This window comes from Chiloscyllium punctatum, chromosome 12 (assembly GCF_047496795.1).
Source record: "Chiloscyllium punctatum isolate Juve2018m chromosome 12, sChiPun1.3, whole genome shotgun sequence".
Taxonomy (NCBI): domain Eukaryota; kingdom Metazoa; phylum Chordata; class Chondrichthyes; order Orectolobiformes; family Hemiscylliidae; genus Chiloscyllium; species Chiloscyllium punctatum.
This window is the reverse complement of record NC_092750.1, coordinates 71,155,124-71,168,316: the sequence shown is the minus strand read 5'-3', so window position 1 is coordinate 71,168,316 and position 13,193 is coordinate 71,155,124. Positions and strand designations below refer to the sequence as shown.

The following is a 13,193-nucleotide window of genomic DNA, read 5'->3' as shown; positions in this document are numbered from 1 at the left end:
ATTTGGCCAGGACTGGCTCTTACTGCATCCAAAGTCTTGTATTGTCAGCTAGACTATTATGGACATCCAGAGGCAGTATCACCAGTGGTGCATCTGTCAGCAGGGGGCAGTTCAGTGCATCCCCATGTGCCACTTGGCCAGCTGGGGCTGATGTTCCAACTTGTAATGATGCACACTTTGTATTAGAGCTCACTGCTGAATTTGGGATGGCACTATGGGCAGCATAGCCTTGTCCTCTTCAAGTAAACCTAGCAGGGGTGGGTGGGGTGGAGGCGGGGCCTGTTATTACAAATTTACACCCATAAAGGTATTGGTGGAACTTTCTGATTCCAAATATGACCACCAAACCCTCCTCTGGGTGTATTTATGCTCTGCTTTAGCCAAAGTCCTGGATGGAAATGCTATTAGATATTTCTCTCCATCTATGAGCTAATGCAACCCCAATGCCATAGTCATTTGCAGGTCAATTCCAGATCTTACTTGGGATCCTCATGTGCCAATACCTTACAGGATGATAGCCATTTCTTCACTTCCCTGAAGGCTAAGACTTGACTACGTGACCATTTCCAAAGCTGATCCTTTTTTTAAGAGTTGACACAAAAGGACCAGGTTGGAGGCCTGGTTATGTATGAACTTTCCATAATAATTCACCAGCCCAAGGAAAGACCTAAACTCCAGTATGGACATGGGAGCCGGGGCGCATTTGATCACCCCCCCACTTTATCTTCCAATGGGTGTAACCCAATCCTGTCGACTCTGTCACCCAAGTAGGTCATCTGGGGTGTGTGGAACACACATGGTTCCCTTCTAAGGCATACACCAACCTGGAAGAAACACCTTAGGACAACGACCGAGTTCTCTAAGTGCTTCTTATTGGTCTTCCCTGTTATTAGCACATCATCCAGATAAATGGTGACCTAGGGTAGACCTTATAAAATGTTCTCCATCGTCTGCTGTAAAATTGTACAGGCTGATGATACCCCAAATGGCAGTCTTGTATATCGGTACAAACCCTTATGAGTATTAATTGTGGCATTCCTCGGAGAATCGTCATCTAACTGCAATTGCAAATTAGCATGGCCCAGGTCCACCTTCATGAAGGACAGCATCCTGCCAGCTTTGCGTATAGACCCTTCTGGTATCTATCCAGCTGCAAGAAGCAGTTTGCTGTTTGTTGAAAATCCCACAAAGGTGAACTGACCTGTCAGACTTCATAACGTGGTGTAATTGGTGCTGCCCATTCGGCAAACTGCACTGGCTTGATGATGCCTTCGCTTCCCAGCCTTCCGATTTCTCCCTCTACCCCAGCCCACAAAGCAAATGGCACTGGGTCGACTTTGAAGAATCGTGGAATTGCTTCCTGCTCAACATGCAAGGCAGCCTTTGACAGTCCTTACACCTTCCTGAAAAGTTTCCAAGTAATTAATTCATTAGGACTTTACTCAGGCAGCCATTTTCTAATCAAAAAAATGTTGAGCCACTCGAGGTGAATCTTTCGCAACCAACTTCACCCCAATCAGGCTTGGGCCCAAGCCATTTACTACCATCAGTGGGAACTGAACCAACTGTTTCTCTTAAGAGACCAGAACTGAAGTTGAACATTTAATCTGTAAACGTTCCCTGGTGTACATTCTCAGTCTAGACAAGGACCTACACAAACATAGGAGAGTTTGAGTCCAGAGAAAAACTATGGCTGAAATGACTGCACCAGTATCGACCCCCATTAGAACTGGATGACCATTTAACCAAACGTTTATTCGAACTGATTTTGATTTGGACATTGCGAAGCAATTCACCTGTTCCAAATCAGCTATAGATGGACTTTCCAGAGTGTGCACTCTCCTCGATACTGGCCTCAGGGTTCTCTTCCTCAGTTTAGGTCGAATGGGAGTTTTACCGTCCTGAGTCTGCCTACAACGGCTTGTCAGCCTGAATCCTGAAGAAAGTTTGAACCATTTGGCCGAGGCTTGGCTTTGTCGTGGGGTTTTGCTGTGGGCTGACCTAGAGTCCCTCTGTTCAGGATATGTCCTGAGTGAGGCTGTGCAATTGTCTTCACTCAAGTGGTGTTCCCCAACCACAGTCAGACCAGCGAGGGTGTCCATGGTCTCTCAGCATCTCATTAGGGGTTAAACCAAAGTCACACGATGTCTTAACCGCCTCAAAAATCCCAATATAGATTCCACTGATACTCAAATTGCTGAGGAAAACTGATAGCATCTCAGAATTAGAGGCAGTTTGGGGTCATAATATTCCATAACTAAATCTATCAACCTTTGAAAGTCCTGGTGCCTCAGGAAAAGTTAGCCTCCTAATAACCAAAAAGGCTGCATGTCCACAAGCAGTCAGGAGAATTACTTGTTGCTTTTCATCTGGCCCAATGTCATTTGCCCGGAAAAAATACGTATTCTTCCCACATATTGGGCCCAGTCTTCAGTGCCAGGATTGAATGAGTTAAGCTTTCCAAATAACAGCATGATGCCAGGAATTCTTAGCCCAACTCAAAGACGATTGAGACAAGTGAATTTCTTCAGGAGCATGCTTTTATCTTGTCGCCACTGAAATAACTCCACAGCCGCGGGTATGTCAACGCTAAATCAATCTTTATTTTTACCGTGGAGAGTCCTTGACACTGATTCAGTTCCCCGGAGCCAGCTCTCAGATAAAACAGGATGTATGTTCTTTGTTATCCACAAAATGGAGAGTGTTTCACCACTGATCCCGTTCCCTCAGAGGCAGCTAGGATGCCTGTTCTTTTTTTTAAGAGGAGAGTCTTTCACACACACTGGTCCAGCTCCCTCAGAGCCAGCTCTCAGAGTGAGCAGAACCTCTGACACTCCTGTTTAATTTTTTTCTTTTTCTAAAACCACCCACACTCCCGCCTAACTGCGGTAGTGCTTATTTTTTCCCCAGCACCCATGTTGTGTGTGTTTGTGTAGGTGTGAGACACAGTGAGAGACACAAAGTGCACGAATTTCCACCACCAGGAAGATAGGAAAACACCCAAGTGGCCAGTGACAAGCACTGCCCTTCACATCAAAGGGCAATGCTGTGTGATCAAACAGTGAAGGGGAGGGTAGGGACTAAATCAAAATAGAGTTGGAAGGGGAAATAATACACTCCACTCCCTGCGGCGCCCACCTCTCCCTGAACAACTCCAGGGTGTTGGTGGACACCGCATGCTCCTTCTCCAAGGACACCCGGGTTCTAACGTAACCCCGGAAGAGGGGCAGGCAGTCGGCCCTAACGACCCCCTCCACGGCCCACTGCCTGGACCTGTTGATGGCCAGTTTGGCCAGGCCCAGGAGCAGACCCACGAGGAGGTCTTCGGACCTGCCCTCCCTCCTCCGTACCGGGTGCCCGAAGATCAGGAACGTCAGACTGAAGTGCAACCAAAAGCAGAGGAGGAGGTTTTTGAGAAAATCAAAAAGGGAGTGCAAACGCCCACACCCAATATATACATGGTCCACGGACTCCACAGCGCCACAGAACAAGCAGTTGGGCTGGGAGTCCGTGAACCACCGCAACCTGCGGTTGCAGGGGACTGCTGCGTGCAGCACCCTCCACCCCAGATCCCCGAGAGAAAGGGGGATGACTCCCGCGTAGAGAGCCCTCCACTGGGGATCCCCACCGCCCGGTGGCAAATGGGCACGCCAAGGCGTGTCCGGACGGTGGATGGGGGAGAAGAGGTGGACGGTGTGCAGCAGCAGTCGAGGATGCCTGTTTTTTTTTAAATTAACCCCCACCCTCCCGCCTAACTGCGGTAGTGCTTATTTTGTCCCCCAGCACCATGTTGTGTGTGTGTGCAGGTGTTAGACACAGTGAGAGACACAAAGTGCACGAATCTTTATTCAGTTTCCACCACCAGGAAGATAGGAAAACACCCGAGTGAGGACGCCTGTTCTTCTCTGTCAGCCTGGACTCCCTGATTGGACAAGATTAATAGCCCAAATCAGATAATTCATATTTTATAAGGTCCACCTGGTTTACCTTGTTACAATTGTTACAATGGCAACAGTGCGGAGGGATGTTTATTCTAGATCTAACACCATGCGGAACCTGTCTTGGGAAATCATTAATGGGGACGGTGTAGAGGGAGCTTTACTCTGTACCTAATTTTGTGCTGTCCCTATCCTGAGAGTATTTGATGGGGATAATGTAGAGGGAGCTGCACTTTGTATCTAAACCTGTGGTATCACTGCCCTGGAAGTGTTTGATGGGGACAGTGTAGAGAGGCTGCTAAGTTTATCTAACACTGTGCTGTCCCTGTCCTGGGGCCATTTGAAGAGGACAAGATAAATAGAACAATAACTAACCTTGTGCTTTTCCCTGCCCTGCAGGAATTTGATGGGGACATTGTAGAGGAAGGTTTATTCTGTATCTAACCTCATGCTGTCCCTGCGTTTGGGGGAGTTTATTAGGGACAGTGGTTTCTGCATTGTGGACTTTTCTGTTCCTGAGTTTGAACAATCCCCTTCGACAAAAAAAAGTATGGTTAAGAACATGGAGAAAAAGAATGTTCGTTTTGAAATAAATGTCATACCTTCTTGAATAAAGATGCTAATGGTGTTAATAAGACCTTTTGCAATCAAGGCTGGAATATTCCACAAGGATAAAAGGAGTGTTCTAAATGTTGTTGGCACCTTGTTGCTTTTTAATTATGTGGCTGAAGCAGATTGTTACAATTTTGGAGCCTTCGGTTGTGCCCCACGGGGCTGTTAGCAGTGGGCAGGGAGAGAATCTGTGAACGCACCAGGGTTTTAGCAGCGGGCAGGGACAGAGTCTGTGAACAACATGAGGCTGGGCAATATGCAGATTGGGCAGGTACTTCAGAGAGTTAAGGTTTTCGCAAAGATTGTCTCCCAGTGCCTGAGTGGCAGCTGTGCCTGGATTTCCATCCTGCAGCTCCCACTGTCACCGATTCCTTGATTTAAAAGCTGGTCTCAGTGACACTTTGCTCGCTATCGGCTCCGCAAGGGCTTGGTGAATGTAACCGCGTTTCGCACACGGGTGCACAGGCCTCAGCACTGCCCCTGAACTCTGGTAAGTGTTGGGAATTTTAGCCAGAATTAGGCTCATTTTTTAATACGGGCGACACGATTTAGTCATTGATGTCCAATCTTTATCACAACTGATGCGCAGTTGGAACCTTCGAAGGGTTACATCTTGGTTTTCCCAGATTTCTATCCCAGTTGGATTCTGTCCTGGCATTTTGCAGGATTGGTTTCGGCATTTTTATGAGTCATGGGCATGAGCTTTTTAAGTCAGTAAGGTATTTTTGAAATTGACTTTATTGGCCGCTTCTCTTCAAAGCCGAGATGCCCAAGTGTATCTCTAGCCTGGGGGCAGCTTCCCTGGTTTGTCTCATCCTTAAAAGTCTGTCCTAGGTCTTAGAGAGAAGTCCTGTGCATGATTCACAAGGCTGTGAGTCTGTGTGGGGCTGTGCTTACATCCTCTCGCATTGGAGTGGGTTTCTCAGTCATGTCCTGTAGAAACACAGAGCCACCTAGTTCAGATAGAGGCCATTCAGCCCCTCATATGTGTGTCAGCTTTCCAAAAGAGATTCTGTCCACTCAATCGCTCGCCCTCCCCTAACAGTCCTGCAGAGATTTTTGTTTGTTCAAAGTATCTAACAAACTCTCTTTGAAATGTTTTTTTCTATTGAACTTGGTTGTCTATTGACATATTCCAGTGCACAACGCCGCACCCTGTAAACTCCTTCAAAACCTCTACCAGTTACCTTGAACTTTAATCCTCTGACCGACCTGCCTGTAAAAGAGTCTACTCGACAAAACACAATTTATAATTCACATTCCAACCATTCATTGTCCCCTTCACCCTCTGGAGACAAACCTCTCTATTCCACTCCCTCTCTCTCTCTCTCTCTCTCTCTCTCTCACTCTCATTCACTCACTCCATCTGCACTGAGGTCTCTCAGTCCTGGAGTCACTCTGGAGCTCTTACATATGCCATGCCTGGAATTGATTCGTCTTCTCTTGACCATCCAACAAACGTTTTGCATATGTTTCTGCTTTTGCCTCTGTGCATTCTTAACGTTTTTAGTGACCTGTCCTACCACCATCTAAGCCTTGATTGTGTATATATATATCCTCCCCTCCCCGATTTCTCTCTTCCTGTGTCCCTTTTAACATCACAACATTTTATTCCTGTCCCCTCCTTTGCTCCCTTCACGTATGAGAACGCTTGATTCCCCTTGTGGGAGAGTCTCATACCAGTGGTCATTATGAGGGCCACCCATTAAAGACAGAACCGAGGAGGAATTCCTTCTCTCGGGAATGGAATGCATCTGGGGAATTCTTTACCGCAAAGGACTGTCGAGGCTGGGTCATTAAGTACGTCGAAGACTGAGACAAATATTCCCTCAGCAAGGGTGATGGGGAAAGACAGGAAAGTGGAATTGAGGATTATCAGCTCAGCTATGACCTCATTGCTTGGTAGAACAGACTCAATGGGCTGGATGGCCTTCTCTGATGTCTTGCAGTCTTTTCAGAGCTGGCACTCAGTTCTGTCTTGTTGTCCCTGCTCCCTGATTGTGAAGCGGTTGATGGCAGTACAGTGGTTGTGGGGCTGGTGACTGTGTTGTTGGGTGTGTGTGTCCTGTTGTGTTCAGGCTCACTATCATGCCTGTGGTGGAACAGACCGAGCTCACTCTGTCAACAATCCCTACACACTACCATTTCTAGCAGCGCGAATGCCGCCACGTTACTTGGCACTGGCTGATGATAGCGCAGTGCTGTGGACCATGGTTTAGTTAGCTCCAGTCACCCAGAATAATAGCCTTTTTTAAAGAGAGAAGGGGGTAGAAAGAACTGTGCTCAATCCACAGCACCTCAGTTCCCATACAGCAATCGGTCACAGGCTCCTGTGTGGTTTTACAGTGTGGTTACAATGGTCGATCTAAATGCAGAGGAGCCAAAAACAGCACCTACGGGGAGAGAGAAGCAGAGTTAACGTTTTGAGTCCAAAGTTCAGGGTAATATTTGCTGCTCTTGAGGTCTGAAATTGAGTGCCTGCACTCTAGAGAGGGCACAGAATATGTCTGTCACATTGATCATTTCCATTCTGCTCAACTATAGACAGGAGGATTTGAATTTATGTAGCACCTTTCGTGACCCCTTGACATCTCAAGTACATTCCAGCCAATGAGGTGCTTTCCTTCCTCAGTGTTTACTGTTGTAATGCAGAGAATATGGCAGCCTATTTGCACAGAGGGAGGTCCCACAAACAGCTATATAACAATGACCAGCGTAAATGTTTATTGATGTAGATTGGGAGCAGGTGGTAAATATTGCTAAATTTTCCCTCATTCTTTTTCAAACAGTGTCCTTGACTGAGTGGACAAGCAGAGGATTAACATCTCATTGAAAAATCACCTCTATCAGTGCAGTAATCCCTTAATGCTATCACAGGAGTCAAGCACCTTATGAACCTGGGCCCAGAATGTTAGCAAATGAACCATGGTATGAGCCATCTTTAGACCACTAAAGAATGTGTGATCTCCGAACACTGGCCAATTGATTGCTAGGGGATAGGCAGTTGAATCAGATCATCATTCAATACGCAATTACGCAATTCTCGTCTCCCTCCTCTCGGAAGGATCAAGTTGTGAAACTTGAAACGGTTCAGATAAGATCACCAGAGTTGGAGGATCTGAGCTATAGGGAGAGGCTGAAGTGGCTGAGACTGTTTCCCCTGGAACGTTGGAGCCTGAGGGCTGACCTTATAGAGGGCCATGGATAGAATAAATAGACAAAGTCTCTTCCCTGGGTTGGGGTAGTCCAGAACGAGAGGGTTTAGGTTGAGGGTGAGAGGGGAAAAATTTACAAGGGACCTAAGGGACAACTTTTTCATGCAGTGGGTGGTACGTGTATGGAATGAGTTGCCAGAAGAAGTGGTGGAGGCTGGTACACTTGCAACATTTAAGAGGCATTTGGATGGGCATATGAATAGGAAGGGTTTGGAGGGATATGGGCTGGGTGGTGGCAAATGGGACTAGATTAGGTTGGGATATCTGGTCGGCATGGACAAGGTGGACCAAATGGTTTGTTTCTGTGCTGTACATCTCTATGACTCGATAACTGCACGCTGCCCTGTACTTGATCAGGGATGGGGCTTGGAAAACAAATGAGAGATGTCCCACTGGTAGAATGTAATCATCAAGGAAAGAGAGCTGTTGCTGGTTTTGGTTCTAGATAGACAGATGAGTTAACTGTGCATCGATAATGACCATGGCTTCATATTGGTCATTAGTCCAAGAAGTAGAGAAAGTAGGGCAGGTTATATTTCACTGAGACTGTCCCACTTCTCCTACTTACTGATTTTCTGTCTGTGTCCTAATCTCTATCCGTGTTAAGAGGGGTCCTCAAACCCATCAGTATTAATCATGTGCACTGATCTTTTATGGTACCTTATCAAATACTTTTGGAATTTCAAATATACTACATCCACTGGTTTCTCTTTATCCTCCCTGCTTGTTACCTCCTTTTAAAAAAGCTCTACTTAGTGTGGCAAACACAGTTTCCCTTGGATGAAACCATGTAAATGAATGAATTAGCTTTAATGTCACATATACTCAAGCGAGTACAGTGAAAAATTTATGTGTTGCCACTTACCTTGCCATTTTAGGTACAAAGCTAACTAGGTACAGCTTCTTTAGTTACAACATCTGATAAAATAGCAAAGTTAAAATGTCCAGCTTTGCAGAAATCGAAGTCTAGAACAATGGTCTTCCAACCATCCCAAGCTAGCGCTGAGACTCCCGCCCAATCTGGCTCCAGACTGTGCCTGACTGCCTAATCATTAAATCATGTTGAATACACGTGGATTCAATGGGCCGAATGGCCTGCTTCCACACTGGAGGGATTCGATGATTCTATAATCGGACTGTGATCTTATCTACTTTAAGAAAAAATGTCAGTATTTCCCACACTAGGATGTCAGCCTAAGTGGCCAGTTTTCCTTCTTTCCTTGAATAGTGGGATTATGTTTTAAACGTTCCAAACCATTGGGACTGTATTAGGATTCAAGGAGTATTGGAATGTCACAATAATTGCATTTATTATCTCTGTACGTCCAGTCAGGTTAGAGGTAATTTATCCCATTCATTTCTCTAGTACTGTTTCTCTCTTATACTAATTACTTTTAGATTTTCGCTTTCCTTGTCTCTGACATTTTGTGCGAAGCATTGTACCTCTCACATTGACGCCATATTTGTTTAACATCTGCCATTTTCTTCAAGCCCATTGTAGCTTCTCCTGTCTCAGCCTTTAACTTTGTCTCTTTTCTTCTATTACTCTCTTCCTCTTACCTGTCTTCCTCATCTAGTGAGTGAGAATGCTTGAGGATTGAAGCATGTTCAAAGTAAAACATCTTCCAAAAATACAACAAAGCTTGTCTGGCAAAACCCAGGCCATTTAATTTCACGTATGTAGGAAAATAGGAAATAAATGACTTGAATATATAAAGTCCTAAGGCATAGGAGCAGAAATTAGGCCATTTAGTCCATCGAGTCAGCTCTGCCATTCAATCATGACTGATCATTTTCTCACAGGCGAAAGTGAGAACTTCAGGCGAGGGCTTTTGCCCGAAACGTCGATTTTCCTGCTCCTCGGATGCTGTGCTTTTCCAACACCATGACTGATTATTTTCTCATCCCCATTCTCCCACTTTCTCCCCGTAACCCTTGATCACTTTAACGATCAAGAACCTACTTATCTCAGTCTTAAATATACTCAATGACCTGGTCTCCACAGCCTTCTGTGGCAATGAATTCCATAGATTCCCCACTCTCTGGCTGAAGAAGTTTCTCCTTATCTCCATTCTAAAAGGTCCCCCTTTACTCTAAGGCTGTGCCCTCAGGTCCTAGTCTCTCCTACCAATGGAAACATCTTCCCAACATCTACTCTGTCCAGGCCATTCAGTATTCTGTATGTTTCAATTAGATACCCCCCTCATCCTTCTAAACTCCATTGAGTATAGACCCAGAGTCCTCAAACGTTCCTCATATGTTAAGCTTTTCATTCCTGGGACCATTCTCGTGAACCTTCTCTGACCATATTCCATTACATCCTTCCTGAGATACGGGGCCCAAAACTGAGCACAATACTCCAAATGTGGCCTGACCAGACCCTATACTACCTCAGAAGTACATCCCTGCTTTTATATCCTAGTCATTTCAAAATAAATGCCATCTTTGCATTTGCCTTCCGAACTACTGACTCAACCTGCAAGTTTACCTTGAGAGAATCCTGGACGAAAACTCTCAAGTCTCTTTGCACTCCAGACTTCTGAATTTTCTCTCCATTTAGAATATAGTCCATAGCTCTAATCTTCCTACCAGAGTGCACGACCTCACACTTTCCCACATTGTACTCCATCTACCACTTCTTTGCCTACTCGCCTAACCTGTCCAAATCCTTCTACAACCTCCCCACTTCCTCAGTGCTACCTGTCCTTTTACCGAAGTTTGTATCATCTGCACACTTAGCCAGAATGCCCCCCCCATTTCTTCATCTAGATCGTTAATGTCTAAAGTGAAAAGTTGTGGTCCCAACACAGCCTTGCGGAAAACCACTTTTCACCAGCTGCCATCCTGTGAAAGGACCCTTTTATCCCCACTCTCTGCTTTTTGCCAAATAGCCAACGTTCTATCCATGCTCGCACCTTGCCTCTGACACCATGGGCCTTTATCTTACTCAGCAGCCTCCTGTGTGGAGCCTTGTCAAAGGCCTTCTGGAAGTCCACATAGATAACATCCATTGGCTTTCCTTAGTCTAACCTGCTCATTACTTCCTCAAAGAATTCTAGCAGATTTGTCATGCATGATCTCCCCTTGATGAAACCATGCTGACTCTGCCCTGTTTTACCATACATTTCCAAGTATTCAGAAATCGCATCCTTCACGACAGACTCCAAAATCTTACCCACCACCGAGGTTAGGCTAATCAGTCTGTCATTTTCTGTCTTTTGCTTTACTCCCTTTTTAAACAGGGGTGTCACATTAGCAATCTTCCAGTCCTCTGGGAACCTCCCTGACTCTCGCGATTCCTAAAAGATCACCACTAATGCCTCTACTATCTCTTCAGCTATCTTCCTTAGAACTCTGGGGTGTAATCCATCTGGTCTAGGGGATTTATCCAGCTTCAGGCCAGCCAGTTTTTCTAGCACCTTCTCCTTGCTGATGGGCACCATACTCAGCTCTGTCCCCTCACTCTCTTGAATTTTTGGGAAATTACTCATGTCTTCCACCATGAAGACTGATGTGAAGTAGTTATTCAGTTCCTCAGCCATTTCCATGTTCCCCACTACTATCATTTTCCAATCTTCATTTTTGCCTCTCTTTTGACCTTTATATATCTAAAGAAACTCTTACAGTCTCCCTTTATATTACTGGCCAGCTTACCCTCATACTTAATCTTCTCCCTTCTTATTTCTTCTTCATTGTCCTCTGTTGGACTTTGTAAGGTGCCCAATCCTCTGGTTTCCCACTGCCCTTCTCCATATTAAATGCTTTCTTGTTTGCTTTTATGCTATCCCTAACTTCTCTAGTCAGCCATGGTTGCCTCATCCTTCTTGTACCATGCTTCCTTTTCCTTGGGATGTATCTCCTGAGCTACTCACGGACACTCCTGCCATTGCCGTTCCACTGTCTTTCCGGCTCGGCTCCTCTCCCAGTCAATTCGACCATCATGCCTCTATTCAGTCATAATACCTCTGATTCTATCGCTCCCTAGCATCTTTCATGACCATTGCACATCACAAATGCCCCAACAGCTAATGGAATGCTTCTGGAATGTAGTGGTCACTATTATACTGTAGGGAATGCAGCAGGCAATTCACATGCAACGCAAGCAGCAATGCAGTAATGGCTCAATAATTTTGTTTGTGGTGTTGATTGAGGGATGTTTCTCCCAATGTCCCACTGCGTTGCGAGCAGAAGGCAAATGAGATCATGGAGGAATGACCATCTCATTGGTGTGTGCAGATTCTTCTGTTGAACCATGGTGGGAAACAAAGTGATAATCCCATGGAAGATGAGTAGTAGCCAGCACCAGATTTAAGAACAGATTGTGTCGAAAGTGGGACAGAATTGTCTGACGAAGTGAGGGATGAGGTGGATGAAGAAGTGCAACAAATGTGGAGCAGTCAGATCTTACAGATTCACTGTCTTGGTTGCATGTGGGTTTACACTTGAAATAATTGGAGAGGGGTATGGAATTAGTAGCCAATTTGACTTAAAAGTGGTCTAAGAGCAGAAAGAGAGAGGTTGTATTAAGGACAATTCCTCACAACAGACTGTAGTGGATGACAGGTAACTGTCCCCAAGACTTGTCCGGACTTGTCCTACCTGCCTATCTTCTTTTCCACCTATCCACTCCACCCTCTCCTCCCTGACCTATCACCTTCATCCCCTCCCCCACTCACCCATTGTACTCTATGCTACTTTCTCCCCACCCCCATCCTCCTCTAGCTTATCTCTCCACGCTTCAGGCTCACTGCCTTTATTCCTGAAGAAGGGCTTTTGCCCGAAACGTTGATTTCGAAGCTACTTGGATGCTGCCTGAACTGCTGTGCTCTTCCAGCACCACTAATCCAGAATCTGGTTTCCAGCATCTACAATCATTGTTTACACCTAGTGAATGACAGTGCCACGTGATTCTGTTCTGGCACAGCCTTTGTGTATTGTGTGAATGTTAACCATTCAGATCTTGATTGAGGGGGATTGGTCTTTACATTTGCACATGGTGTTAAACAGTGAAAGCTCGGTCAATACACTGACACTCAAAAGAAGCTGAAAGTAAATATTAACAAGAAGGTAGAATTGGCAAATCTGCAGCAAATGGAATTCAACATCAGTATGTGTGAGATGGTATATTTTGATTATCTTGACTGAGTGAAGGTAAATGGGGTTGGACATTGGAACATAGGAGCAAGAGTAAGCCATTCAGCTAGTCGAGTTTTCCTTGATTTTTCTCAATCAGGGTTGATCACTTATCTTAATACTAAATGGGAAGGCTAGTGGACTATTAACCCAGAGATCTGGGTTTGAATCCTGCCGTGGCAGATGGTGGAATTTAAATTCAAGAAAAGTCTGGAATTACGGGTTTAACAGTGACCACGAATCTGCTGTCAGTTGTTGGGAAAAGCCCATCTAGTTCACTAATGTCCTTTTGGGA

At 45.4% G+C, this 13,193-nt stretch overlaps 1 protein-coding gene across 5 annotated transcripts in view; it reads left to right on the top strand.

Moving 5' to 3' along the window:
- The window catches only part of LOC140483919 (metabotropic glutamate receptor 3-like), a 155,138-nt gene that overhangs the window by 109,219 nt on the left and 32,726 nt on the right, over positions 1-13,193 (top strand). The window contains exon 1 of one of the 5 annotated variants that reach the window (XM_072582745.1): positions 4,945-5,040. The exons of 3 other annotated variants lie outside the window; for them this stretch is intronic. The gene's annotated coding sequence lies outside the window, so the exon portion shown is untranslated. Of the gene's footprint in view, positions 1-4,944; positions 5,041-7,353; positions 7,479-13,193 lie in introns of those variants that run through there. One more of the 5 variants, XM_072582746.1, reaches the window with a different exon arrangement.